The sequence below is a fragment of the Dysidea avara genome, chromosome 13 (genome assembly GCF_963678975.1).
Source record: "Dysidea avara chromosome 13, odDysAvar1.4, whole genome shotgun sequence".
Taxonomy (NCBI): domain Eukaryota; kingdom Metazoa; phylum Porifera; class Demospongiae; order Dictyoceratida; family Dysideidae; genus Dysidea; species Dysidea avara.
The window spans coordinates 2,898,020-2,910,866 of record NC_089284.1 but is presented as its reverse complement, the minus strand read 5'-3'; the positions used below and the strand labels follow the sequence as shown (position 1 = coordinate 2,910,866).

Here is a 12,847-nt window from a genome sequence, read left to right as displayed (position 1 = left end):
TAAAAATGGGTTAACTTACGTACTATCAACTGTCTGCAGGAAGACCAGATGCTGGACTATCAGCCTCCCTGGCAAACTCGATGTCGGTTGAAACCAGCCCGAGTGTTCTGGTCTAGGGATGAAAGCTATTATGCATTAACTAACCCGAGAACAGCCACAGTGATTTCAGCCACTAGCGAGAAGCTCGACAAGAAAGTCTCACAGAAAGTAGTAGCAAGAGTTAATAATAATGCACATGTAATGGTAGTAGTGATTGTGGGAGACCAGCGCTGGATAAGTAACCTAGACTAGTATACTATTTTACTGTTCACGTTAAACTACATGTACAGCTCCCGGTGTTTATGAGTATTTCTCCATTTTAAGGCACATTTGACAATATGAGTAGTTCTCATTTTAACGTACGATACTAGGTTGTGTGAGTTGCTAAGTTGATCGACAGCTGCTCTCTCGTTCAGCCCAAGCTGACTCCTTTAAACAAGGGGGTGTCATGTCGGCTCGAGTGTCGGCTCGAGTGTCGGCTCACGCTGTAGGTAGATCTGCGACCGCGGTCAAAGTCTTGACCGGGGAAAATTTCACCTTGACCCTTGACTTGCAGCGTTTATCGTCTTTGACCTGTGACTTGAGCGTTTCTTGTCGAACTTTTGACCTACACTTATTTCTCTATTTTCCTATACGCACTTGCGCTTGTAACCTAGTATAACTTAATACTTTCTTAGTGCGTGATACCAGCAACTGGGAGAGAAAAATCATTATAATTACGGCGAAATACCTGTTGGAGCTTTAAAACATCTTAGAGATTCTTACTTCTTGTGAGTTACGTATAATTCCGTAAACTTGATAATAACTACGTATAGTTTTCGATTGTGGGTTTCGAACCTTCCCTATTGTCTTGACCCTTGACCCACTGTAAGAGCTATTTAGTGGCCTTGGCCGTTGACTTAGAGTTTGACCGCGGTCGCAGATCTACCTACAGCAAGAGCCTGAGTGACACCCCCTTGTTTAAAAGACCACCCGTTCGAGACCACATCGCAGGGCTCTCAGTGTGTACACTACGTGTCGTAGGTATGTTACGTTTGCTGTTTTTATTCTGTAGAATTGCCCTATATGTCAATTATATGTCATAGAATTGCCCCTATATGTCATAGTTTTGTAAATTGGATGTCTATGTGTGACCGTGCGTACGTGGACAGGTGGACTATTTAAAATTTCTAGACTGCATGCATGTCGAGATGCATGTATCCTCACCGACCAGTGCATGCCAGACTTTTATCTGGGTAGGTTCTTTAGATGACCTTTTTGTGTAGTGTGATGCAGGATTATAGATTATATCAGGGTGTGCGAAGCATGCCAAGGCTAGGGGTCTGGGGGTATGCCCCCCAGGAAAATTTTTGAAAATGGATACTAAAAAAATCCAGTCACTAAAACTTTTAGGTTATTTGCTACTGAAATTGTAGACCTTTTTCTCAAGAGTGGGGTTCTATTACCCCACTGCCTATGTAGCTGTACCAATGGGATACTGAAAATTGTTTTAAAAGACACGGCAGTATAACGTGATAAAACACGCCTGAACTGGTCATACATGGACAATTAATTCTGGCAATGAAATTAATAAAATTGTATTCATCAAGGAAGAAGTCCTACGGTTGCATCATGGAGAGGAAAGTTGCATTCTTTGGGGGAAGGTTGTACAAATATGATGTGTGGTGTGCATTGCCATGCCATGATGGTTATTGTGTACTAAACCCCAAAACAGGACATCTTGACTTTCACTGCAGCCGCAAAAAACGGTATGTATATGTGTATATGGATGTATTGGGCACTATAGTGGGTCCCAAGATATTGTGTATAACAATTCAGATATTGTAATTATGAACTTGATTGCATAAATTTGTTACTGTGCATATGTTAATATGCTAAGACATTTTAATAGATGCTATCTATATGCTAGAATGAAGCCTGTTGAAACCAGATTAGTGATATTATGCTGGATATTCTTTTCCAGGAACAAAAGTGTCATGGTGATAGGAATGTTTCCCATTTGTGTGTGGATAATCTATCCCAAGCATCCAAGGAACCACATCAATGATGTAAGCATTTTGATATGTTCAAGCTTTAATTACTTTGCAGTAACTCATGTGAGGCCACTGGATTAAGTGAAAGCTCAGGTTCAAAATGATCTTACTCCTCCAAAGATATACCCACAATCAATTTTGGGGAATTACCTGGAAATAGTGGTTTTTAAGATTACACAAAGTTGATCATATATTTCTTGTCCTACCCCTAAATTGACCAGGTAACCCTTTTCATTTAAATTCCATGTGGTACACTATACTTGACAGGGTATGGAGTACTACGCAAGAATAGTTGATGTTTAAAATCTGTGAATCTTAATATAACAAAAGGGTGTTTGCAAAAAATGTTTCAGCTACTATATCCAACCTCTTTTTCAACAAAAAAAAAGTAGGAAACCAAGTGCACATAATGTGTATGCACGCATGGGCGAATCACATCACACTTCTGAAACAGTCAACTGTCATCTTATATAGCCTATCAACAACAGTCCAGTGAACTTCAAAACATGACTATCAACCCAAGGATTCACGAAACCCATCTTTTATTATAAATAACACTTTGTGATATTATGTAACAAACCCACAATAGTGTACCAATGATCCAGTTATCCCAGAAATGGGACCTTTTGGGGGTGTGCCTGTTTCATGATAAGCACATCACACTATGAAATGTATAAAAGAAGTGATAGCATGATAGAATTGTGTTTTATAGCTTTGTGGATAAAATGCAGTAAAAATGACTCAGATGTATACTATAGTAACTAAATAGTTTAGTGCTTGATTTGGTGTGTACTGTATGCCAACAGCAAAGGGATAATTATATTAATTAATCAAGCATGTTTACCTCATATATCCTATGTTGGTCCTTATGGCGAGGCATAGAAAGTTGGATATTTATGACTTTTGGACTGTTTGTCAATAAGCAGGATGCACGCTTTAGCAAAGGACTACATGTTTTTGTTAATTCACAGGTTCTACATAGTACTAATTCTAGTACTGATCACTCTCAATCAACTTTGGACCAAGATCCCTGAAAGGTAATATCTATTTTACTATATTTCATGTGTGTTTCTTCTCAATTATTTGCAGGAGCTGGCACAACAAGCTGAACAAGCTTCATATAGACCCTAGGCCTTCTAACATCTTCATGTAGTATTTATATAACTGTCATCACTTACAAGTTTGTGTGTGATAGCTTAAAAGACGTGTGCTGGCACAGTTACGTCACCGGGCGGTATGAGGCATGATGCATACCAGTCTGTTAATACATCTGAAGATTGAGGGGTGCTACAGTACTACTTACAAGAGTTTTTAACCACACACTAGATGTCAATGAAATCGTAACTAAAATTTATACCAGCTAGTGCACCTCTGATATGGCAGTAGCGTAGAAATGTCTAACTAATATATGCACAGCACATTGGCTGAATCAATGCAGGAGGCAAGTTGTGGCACTTGGTGCAGCATGTTTATCAGCTAGCCAGGCTAATTTGCCACAGTCTAGCGTGTTTTGTGCGAAGTAGTTCTTTCCTGTTTCACGGCACAATTGCAGCCATTCTGATAGCTAAGGTGACAGAGACACGTTTACTGTTTGCTCTACTATTCTACTTTACAAATTTGACGGCTACGTAATTACAGTGGAACCTCTTTTAATGGACCCTCCCTGTAAAGGACACTACATTTAACCTCCTTATAAAGGACAGATACTGAGGTCCCTATAGGCCTTTACCAATACAATTTTACCTCTGAAAGAGGACAACCTCCTTATAACAGTAAAATTTCACCAAAATTGGTTGGTCCCAAAGTGTCCGTTAAATAGAGGTTCCACTGTATACAGGATATTCTAAATAAGGCACAATAATAGTATAACACGTGCAGTAAACGTCGCTGAAGAACCAACGTGTTTGTGAAAGGGAAGGTAGGTTTGCGTTGCAGACACTTATAAGCTAGTGAACTATGAATTGTGGTCCAAGTTTTCACAGCAATGTAAGCAATAAAACCATTTTGTTTTTTTTAATCACCTCAATGATTGTAATAACAGCTGATAGAAGAGTGGATAGGTGTATACAGTTGACCACGTATTTGGTTACTGTATTGTGTAAACAAATGGCACTGTATGATTCTATTCATTTATGTGTGCATACATGCATTCTGCAGAGTAATGGAAAGTGGAATGATGCAGGAGTACAATGGTGTGGTGCATGGAGAAGTCCACTATGTTGTAGATGGATACTTGATGAGTCTACCACATCTCGATGCTTACCTTGTAGTTGATCCAAAAACTGGGCAATTGATCCTGTGTTACAGCAGCCGAGCTTTTTGTGGGTGAGCTCAATGTATGTAACATAGCTAGTTAATGACCTAGTGAATCAACTGCACATACAGCTTGAAAGAATGCAGTACCTATATATACATTCCGTCATTGTACTGTATTATGGCCATATTGTTGAGCATCTGTACCAAGAGAGTTCATACCACCCATACTATACAAGTTTGCCTGCTTAGTGGTTCTAAATCCCAGTACTGCAGTGTGGTAGTATCAAAGTAGATACAGCAACTGGACATAAGTCATCATCTATCCTCCCGATGACTACTGTAACCCCTTGACGTCCTTATCTGTTTTCGAGTGCTTGATACGTAGAGATATTGAGTTTGGATGGGAGGGGTGGTCCGCCCGGAGATCCTCAAATGATAGGTGTGACCCTGCAAGGACTGTGATCTCGCCTGATTTGTAGAAAGAGAAAAGGTTGGTGGTTGATGCGGCCCACAGCATGACTGGTTTATAGGACTTTCCACTCTGAAACCATATTGCCTTCATTTTCCGAAGAATGGCTGAAGTTATTGGGAGCCGAGCTCGGGGGGCCTTGCCCTGTTTGCCTGCTTCGACCAGTATTCCTTTTAAGATTTGACGCAAGTGAGGCATGTGACTTAAACCAGGATCCCCAAAGCCCAATGCTACCTGCAACTGGTGGACCCCTGACAAATAGGTTTAATGGTACTATGAGAGAGCCCTTGTTCAGCCATGCATGTGGCATAGTAGCATAAGGTACTTTCTGTCACTGGAAAAGGGGTGATAGAAGTCTTTACAGAACTGGGAGTAACAACAGTCTGCTACTTTGTAGGTCTTGTGTGTTGAAGCAGTCAAAGCTGAAGTAAAGTAGAGGTGAACAGCCTGTGGATGTCCGGGTGATGTTTTGAGATATGATTGTTAGTAATGGCTCTGGGGAAAGTGGCTTTGGTGAGACCTGTGAGAAGAAAAGGTGGAGGTTATTATATGATAAAGCATCTGCCAGTGTGTTGTAGGGCTGAGCGATACTACCGTTTTAGCGATATATCGCGATATTTTGAAAGTATCGATATCGCGATATTTTATTATTAACTATCGTGATACCATGCCTGTACATTACTGTCATTAACATTTGTTATGCTGTATTAGGCTCAAGAATCCTTTAAGTCATAACCTGGTTACCCCTGCAGAGAGGTGTGAACACCATAACATAACTTCAAAGCATGTGTTACAATAACTGTTACTGTAAACAAGGATGACAGTGGCTAGTTTTGATGCTACTTTTAAAGACTTCCTGCAGGAATACTGAGGAATACACTATGTAGCACCAGCTATGATTGACATATTTGTAAGTATCGTGAACTATTCAGTATCGTGAATAGTGGCTTTAGTATCGATCGTGATACTAAAATGGCAGTATCGCTCAGCTCTAGTGTGTTGTCACACTCCTCGATATGAGAGGCATTGAACCAGAAGTTGTGGTACAAGGCAAAAAAGACCAATAGTCTAACCAGGTGAACAGAATGTGGCATTGATTACCTGCACCACGGCCATGTTGTCTACGCGGAACTGAACTACCTTCTGGGACCACTGCTTCCCAAAGATGGCTGCTGCAACCACTATATGGATCATTTGTTTTGTCTGATACACGGTGGGCGTAGTCTGTCCCACCATTGGAAGTGAAACCATGCTTTCTCCCAGGAGCCAGATGCATCAGATGTGACGACGAAATCCACCACCCTGGCCCTCATGTCCCATGGCATGGATATGCCGTTCCAAGTGGAGACCTAGTGACACTTCCCTTTGTAAGTACTCAAAGATAGTTGAAGGGATTTTTGAATGCATGTTATGAGCAAAAGTATCTAGTGTCTTGTGCCAATTAAAACCAATTCGGAAGCCTGACTATTCTTTTAAGAATGTAATCCTTAAAATGGGTGTCTGGATGATATGCCAGGAGGATTCTCCACTGGGAGAGGTTTTAATGGGGAGTATGCACTGCATTGTAAGACAAACTCATCCTGAATTGGCCTACAGGAGTCCAGTGATAGGAGGTCCTCTGTGTAAAGGTACTGGTTGTTCCTCAGCATGCCACTGGTATGAAGGTCCAGGTCCAACTCTAAAATGAAGGAACCCACAAATAAGTCACACCCAGAGGGTGGAGGTGTGGGCTCCTTACCATGGATGTCTTTCCCTTGGGGTTGCTGCCTCTACAAGGGAAAATCTGAAAGTAATATAAGGGCTTAGTTTTTATAGGAGACCGCGGACCCTTGAGGAAGACTCCATGTTTGTATTTGGAAGGACCCCTGACTGCATATGTGCTTGGACATGTAAAGTTAAAGGATTTGGAAACAATTATAAGTACATACACACACACGAGTATATTGAAAAAATGTACATCACCTACATGGATACCAAAAGAACAGCAGGTGAGAAGAGGATCCACCGTAAGGGGAAAATCATCTATATACTCCCAGTAAGCCTATGAAGGAGACAAACTCAGATAACAGGTGACAGCCAACATGCTGTACACACACGAGCACACAATGACGCAAATTACAGAGGTCATAAATGCCCACTTGTATTATCATGTGCAGCGAGGTACCAACTGCACCCATCCCGTTGAATTCTTTGCGGCATCAGGCCGGTGAAGAGGAAGGCCAGAAGTCTAGTCTTGTATGGCATACTGCTGGCGGTGGTGTGTCCTGGTAGGTACTGAAATGCATAGCTTGCTGGCCATTTATGACCGAGAATGACTAAGAGGTAAATAAATTAGCTTGTTACAAGGAAAGCTTACCTGGGCTGGAAGTTCCTGACGACGACAGAGTTGCAGTGGAGAGCGTCATTGCTGCCCCGGACAAAGTCATCACAGTTGTAGAATCAGACATCGACATCAGCGGGTTCTGTCTGGCTGTTATGCGGTTCTGGGTGAGGTCTGCCACTGCAGTGGCTAGCTGGTGCACTGAAGCTTCTGGAAGCAGGAGCATTGGAGCGACAGGTGAAACTGGAGGTGTCAGGGCAGCAGCTGCCGGAGGAGGCGGTTCCTCTGGTGGACCTGACACTGAAGGGTTAGCGGAAGACAAAGAATTCATTTTGGATTTGGATTTGATTACTGTGTAAGACAGCCATATGGCTGATACAACACAGGGGGTGCAACTGCACAACCCCACACAATACATTGTAAAATTATATGTTTTGCTTTATCGTATAGAGATTTCCTTTTCTTCATCTGTAACTTAATACTTTTACTAATCCATGGTAAATGTTTTTCAGTAGACTTTTCCAAAGCTTTTGACACTGTCATTAAAGTTAGAACATTATGGTATACAGTCAAATACTCGCTTATAGATACAAACATGGCTTACTAATAGAACCCAGAAGGTTGTCGTGGATGGAGAGACATCTACAAATTTGAAGGTTCTATCTGGAGTTCTGCAAGGAACAGTTTTAAATCCACTGATGTTTTTATTGTATAAAGTACCAGAATTACTTCATCTATCCGATTATTTGCTGATGACTGTGTTCTATACAGAGTTATCAAAACAACTGAAGATCATGATCATTTACAACAAGACTCGAACACTTTAATGGCATGGACTAAACAGTGGTAAAAGATATTGAACCTTGTCAAATGTGTTACTCTAAGCTGTACTCAATTTTTATCACCATCCTTGGTTTCCTATTATATTAATAATACACTCTTACAGTCAGTGGAACAACATAAATACCTCTAGGTGTGCTTTTGCATAACTCCATGTCATGGTCTAAACACATTCAAGAAGTAATAAATGAAGTAAGCAAGACATTAAATTTTGTGAAATGAACATTATAAAAGTATGAAACCATCTGTTAAAGTTGCTGCATATACTACATTAGCGAGACCGATACTGGAATATGCAAATGTTGTATGGGATCCGCACCAACAATACCTAATTGATAGCATTGAAATGGTGCAATGGCGAGCAGCTGGCGGACCAAACAAGATTACAGACAAACAAGTAGTGTATCTGAAATGATGAATGATCTCCAGTGGTCTACCCTACCATGAACGCAGAAAGTTTAGCAGTTCAATTTTTTATAAATTTTTACATCAAGATCGACCTGACATAAGTATCCCAGAGCATTACTCACATTACTATTTATCTCACAATACACGATTATCACACCATCAACGATTAATACCACCTTTAACATCATCCAACTATTATCAGAAAAGCTTCTTCCCTCACACCATTATTGACTGGAATAATTTACCAAATGAAATAAGTGAACGCTCTACCCTAGATGAATTTTTGTATCACCTAAGTTGTTTATGATCATGTATGACTAGCGGCTGGACCGAACATTTAGATAATCAGACACAGGCAGCAAGTGGCTGGAGAGAAAATAGGAAGGCTTGAAACCAGGTTAATAAAGCTATAAGTGCAGCTCACCAATAGTACTGTACTCATTTGTTTGATGATGCTTATACCAATAATAATAAGAGATTCTGGTCTTTAGTAAAACAATTAAGAAGAAATCACCAATCTGTGGCAACTCTTTGTGTTGAAAATGAATTAAAGACTTCACCATCATCCAAAGCTGAAGCTCTCAACCAACAGTTTTATTCAGTGTTTACTAGGGAAAATAATAACATTCCATCAATTAACTTCCCCAAAATATCCTAACATTGTCAACATCGAATTCACGACACAAGGAATTGTGAACTTATTACAAGAATCGAAGCCTGGTAAATCTGCAGGACCAGATGATAACATTCCTACACGTATCCTAAAAGAATATGCTTTGCTTATAGCACCAGTTCTACAAGTAATCTATACACAACCTTACCAAACAGGCACACTACCAAATGAATGGCTCACTGCCAATATTGTCCCTGTACTGCCAATATCGTCCCTTTGCAGGGATACTTATACACAGGGACAATATTGGCAGTAAGCCATTCATTTGGTAGTGTGCCTGTTTGGTAAGGTTGTGTATAGATTACTTGTAGAACTGGTACTATAAGCAAAGCATATTCTTTTAGGATACATGTAGGAATGTTATCTGGTGCTGCAGATTTACCTTGCAGGCTTCAATTCTTAAAGACAAACAAGTAGTGTATATACTGCCAAAGTATCCCTGCAAACTGTTGTAAAACCATGGCAGTGTGTTGTAAAACCATGGAACACATCATTTGTCACCACATCCTAGATCATCTGAGCACATATAATATTGTTAACCCTATACAGCATGGGTTCAGTCCTGCCAGACACAGTTGATACTCCTTGTAGATGAAATTCTTAGAGCAATGGACCAACACTATCAAGTTGATTCAATAATGTTGTTTAGATGTTTGAAGGAACATCTAAACACATGATCCAAAAGGACACTAGTGACGACTCTTGAAATAGCAACTGCTCTTGTAGTTTTTTATCAGGAATAAGCTGGAACAACATGCCCCCCCCCGTAGGTGCTTTGAAGTGCACATTCAAATTATTGGAATGCCCCAGTAAGGTCTTAGCTTGCCTGTCTGGAAGGGTGTAGACATGATGCAACACCAACTTGTTTGACTTGTTAACCCTGTTTAACCTGCTGTTAAACCTGCTGTTAAACCTGTATCCTCCTTAGCCGGTCAGTCCTGCTTCCACAACAACCGACTGGGAATTGGCTTTTGTCTGTCTTTCATCAGTCTATACAAGGGATTTATTACTTCTTGCAACGTGGAAGGCAAAATTCAAGAAGCATAAAGTGTCATATGGCTTCTTTAATTGACCAAAGAATGTTGATCTATAGTCCACATTAGGAATGATAACAGTAAACCACCATAATGGGAGTGAACTATACATGTTTGTGGCTAGTTAACATGTAAGAAGCCATACCACGCTCTACGCCTTTCACTCTCCAATGTTGCAAGAAGTAATAAATCCCCTGTACCATTAGACATCTAATAAAACAATTACTTTATATCCAGTACTGTTGTCCACTGAATTTCACTAAATTTCAGCACATGTTTGACTCTCAACCCGTGCTTAAACCTTAAAATGTTATCACGTGGTGCTGGGCATTACATAGAAGTTCACTACATTGACTGAGGAATCTTGGCAAACTCAAGTATACGCGATTTTTTTTTATGATGCTATTATGGAAAGTATTACAAGACACTCCAAAAAGATAGCAAGAGCATATTTTGTGTATTAATTATGGGCACGCATGGGTGGGCGCCGCTATTACCAGGCCAGGCACCAGCTATGATTGCCTGGGCCTGTGCAGGTCCGGGTGTAGCTACGTCTCTTCTATTTTTTGTGCAGAGACTCACATAATATGTGACTGGATCTACGAAAACCGTTCTTATCGCCCAAGACAGGAAGTTTGATTTTTTCACACAAACACAAAGCTTAATGAATGCACTATCAAGTTTCACTGCCACAGTCGACCAGAGTAAAGTGGTCTGCTTTTGCTGGCTGCTTTTCTAGAGCACAGTGGCGAGCCGTACGAGTGGTCTGGGGTCTTGATGGAGCCCTGGCCGACCAGCAGATGGCTGTGTGTGGCTGTACAGCTCTGTGGTGTTGGACAATGACCTGTGCTGTAAATTTCCTTTCATTTTAGCCAGTTCTGAGCCCTGAATGGCCTATAACTTGGCCTAATTCATCCCAGCACGTCTCTTTTTTTTCAATTTTTGAACACCATCTTGCCCGCCTTCCAGGGCCCCCGCCTCCCACCCCTTCTGGAGCTCGCCTGATACAGACAACCTCGGTTTAAAAACTATCTAAAATGGCGGGAAACTTAGCTGTTGACTACTTCTTCAGTGGATGATCAGGAAGGTAAGAAATTGTTGTGAAACGTGTGAAAATTTGGTATGCGTAGCTACCACCATTGGCCAGCTACAACACACAGAATATTTAAAACCGACGTTTCTCGATACTTTTAAATGGGCGATAAGACCGGTTTTCCCAGAGACAGTCACATATGTTTTCAGTATGTTGTGCAATATTATTTCAAGTGCACATGTGCTTGTCCTACACATTTGGCTGTTCTGTTAGCCTGGTATTTCAAGCAAAATGTGTAAAGTTTATAATTATTCCACAGTAGTGCTTCTCAAAAATTATACCTGTTATGCCAGCATTTTACTTTTGTCCCACAAAATATTGTCAGCAAAATCGACGCATCCCTACTATGCACATATGATTCCATTTAATATTGTTGTTGTGCAAGACCTATTAGAACCTCAAGTTCTGTACTCAAGTCCTGGTTTTCAAATCCATGGTATATACCCATTAAATTGTTTTTATGGAGATGGGGAAACCTTTTAGGTTTGTTGCCATATGAATTTATTTTAAAAATTGCAGGAACAGTATATGTACATTCTTTTAAGTTACAGCACATCCATTACAGAAATCTCTGCTAAGTATCTATGCTATAGCTAGTTGCTTCACTAAAATTGGACCTACTCTTTTTAACCCCTGTATGTGTGTATGTATGTATGTATGTATGTGGCAGTTTATGAAATTTTATACAACAGCTAATAACAATATGGTCTCTTAGGATAAGAACCAACATGTACTTGTTGCCAAGAGAAATGCCTGCTACTTGTCAGGGAGATTCTATCTCCTATCCTAAACAACAAAAGACTGATCCTAAAGAAACGGGAGCCACAAAGTCTTGATGTAAGTTTGATTGTGTAGTGATATTAGCATATTATGAGCCACCCTGATTCTGTAGTATATAAGAAAATAATATTTTATGTGAATTACTCAATGTGTTAAACAAGAATCAACAGGAGAACCTGTCCATTCCCTTGTCTGTATACACAGTGAGGTTGGTCCCATGTCATATATTACCCTATGACATATTCATGTGTGTGACAAACACAGTACCTGCAATGATATTTAAAGTACTTGTGTCACACAGACTCACATTCACACTATTGCTACCTTAGTGCTTGGGGCTAGCCTAAGCTAGGAAAGCCCCACAATGTGTTAAGCAATGGGTTGGGATGTGTATAGTTGGTGAGGGTACACTTTGGCTAATAGCCAGCTAAATTACACTTGCAAAATCAATTCCTTTTGAATTCATGCTCAACCTTTAGCTATAAAAAATGGTAATCTTGAGGTGCTGTATAAGTTAACTTTAGCAAATTTGTCGCAAGAACCATGATAAATGGAGTGTGGTTGGGAGGCTTAACTGAGGCATTGCTGCTAAACAATTTCACAGGTGTAGTGCTACTACAAGTGCAATCCCTTAAAATAGAAGACAAAGCATATTCCTTTTGGTGGCTATAATGTTACATAAATGCTGCTAACTATGTAATGTTTTTTAGGTGCCGGGTAGCCGAGACTACAACCAGCACTGATCACTGATATCACTCTCCTGGAAATTGAATAACATTTAGCTTGCTGTTAGTGTGTTGTTGATTCATAACAATTTATTATAATAATGGATTGTGAATTTGGGGTGGACTACTACAAACAAGAGTACATATTAAATATTCGTGATCTGATGGCACAGGTAG

General features: G+C 40.3%; 2 long non-coding RNA genes across 3 annotated transcripts; both read left to right on the top strand.

Moving 5' to 3' along the window:
- The first annotated feature begins 695 nt into the window (after positions 1-695).
- LOC136242983 (uncharacterized) lies at positions 696-3,428 on the top strand. 2 transcript variants are annotated; one of them, XR_010694689.1, is made up of 5 exons: positions 696-1,062; positions 1,633-1,787; positions 2,003-2,087; positions 3,044-3,109; positions 3,162-3,428. It is a non-coding gene; the product is annotated as an uncharacterized lncRNA (long non-coding RNA). The 2 variants fall into 2 exon arrangements; XR_010694688.1 differs by having other exon boundaries at positions 1,629-1,787; positions 3,162-3,425.
- A 441-nt stretch (positions 3,429-3,869) lies between these two features.
- On the top strand, positions 3,870-12,774 carry LOC136243774 (uncharacterized). Its single transcript, XR_010694989.1, has 4 exons — positions 3,870-3,990; positions 4,230-4,397; positions 11,881-12,002; positions 12,656-12,774. It is a non-coding gene; the product is annotated as an uncharacterized lncRNA (long non-coding RNA).
- Positions 12,775-12,847: the final 73 nt, after the last annotated feature.